This window comes from Myotis lucifugus, unplaced genomic scaffold (genome assembly GCF_000147115.1).
Source record: "Myotis lucifugus unplaced genomic scaffold, Myoluc2.0 scaffold_953, whole genome shotgun sequence".
NCBI lineage: Eukaryota > Metazoa > Chordata > Mammalia > Chiroptera > Vespertilionidae > Myotis > Myotis lucifugus.
In genome coordinates this window covers 80,898-82,621 of record NW_005872001.1, presented here as the reverse complement: position 1 = coordinate 82,621, position 1,724 = coordinate 80,898, and positions in this window count along the sequence as shown.

Here is a 1,724-nt window from a genome sequence, read left to right as displayed (position 1 = left end):
TTGATTCCGTCAGGGCACATACCTGGGTTGCCAGCTCGATCCTCAGTGTGGCGCGTACAGGAGGCAGCCGATCAATGATTCTCTCTCATCATTGATGTTTCTCCCTCTCTCCCTCTCCCTTCCTCTCTGAAATCAATGAAACTATACATTAAAAACACACATACACACACAAGACGCACCACTCCTTCATGCATACTCAGCACGGCCCACTGGGGGATCTATGTAGCTACACCATGTCTCCAGATAAAACTCTCCAGAAGGAAGTCGCTGTGAAACTCAAGCCACTGGACTTAACAATCAAAACGTGGTTCAGGAACCCACGAGCCAAATTGAGGAAGCAGCAGCAGCAGCAGCCACGAAGGCAACCACGTCAGATTCCTCCAGCCAAGAACGAGCCCCTTGCCCCCAGCGCCAACCAGTCCTTATTCTTTTCCCCTGTAGTTTCAGATTCCTGTAGCTCCCTTCCACCTCAGCCCTCAGGCCCTGCCAGGTGGGCCTGGGACTCTCTCATCACTGACAGTCCCACAGCGCAAGCTCCTCAGTTGGAGAGGCGGGGTCCCAGTTCCGGCTCTGAACCTGGCTGCCCATGGCATAGAGCATAGAACGGGGCCGTTTTCCTGATGAGGACGAACTATCCGGCTCTGCTTCCCACTGTCTATCGGTATCGATCACCTACAGGCCGAAGCAGGAACAGGGCTCTATCTTAGCATCTTGGCGATGCAGTTTTAGGTCTGTCACTTGGGCAAACCTCATCCAGTTGATAAGCAAGCAGAGGCCATTCAGCCTACCGCTAGAAACAGCCTGAAATTCCAGGACCCCCCCCAGAATGGTGGCCTTTGGATTTCTCTGATCAAAGTACTAATACATACCAGATTGTACAGGAAAAAAGATATTGCCGTCCAAGAACACCCCGCTTATGGTGGCACTTTTGTGGGGGCCATGTCCAGACACCCAGCGGGAAACGACTCACGTAGGAGGAGGAGAGGAAGGGTTCTCCTCTGCCTCACTCCCCCGCTGAGGCAGAGACGGCCAGCAAACCTGTGCCCATCACAGGCCTCTGCCCCCACCCAGGGACTGCGTGGACCCTTGCGTCTAGGTGGGGCCACATGGCAAGTTCCTGGAGGGAAGGTGGGTGGGAGTTGGTCCAGCGCCTTCTGCGGCAGGTGTGAGGAAACCACGCCTCCTGCACTCCTCCTCCCCTCCCTCCGGCTGGAAGCAGAGGTCCCAGGGCCCTCAGGACGTGGAGCCACAGGATGGAAAGTCCCCTCAGCCATGGGAGGTCAGCCCCTCGGCCACCAGAGCACCTCAACTGTCTTCAGACGTGAGTAAGAAATAAACGCCTCTTGGGTTATCGCTGAAATGTGGGAGTTTACAATGTTACCCCAACTAGTTAACACATAGCCCTGCTTTTCTTCCTAAGTCTGGCCCTGAGCTGCGGGGCATTTACCCAAGAGGGGAGTTAGGCAATTATTCCTCCCAGCAGGGGGCAAGGTTGTTAGAAACCACTGCGGGGTGGGGTGGGGGAGGGAATATCATCTCTTCCCTGGCTCCGCTCCAGTGGGGCCACCAGCATTTGGGGCCTGGGGTTGCAGCTGTTGCATTTCACAGTGGCTCTGGTGGCATTATGAGCACGTGTGTCACTCAGAGCTATCCTAGGGAAGCAAAGACAAGGGCAAGCAGCTGATGGGGGGCGGGGGAGCCGAGAGGGGGAGGCCACGACCGGA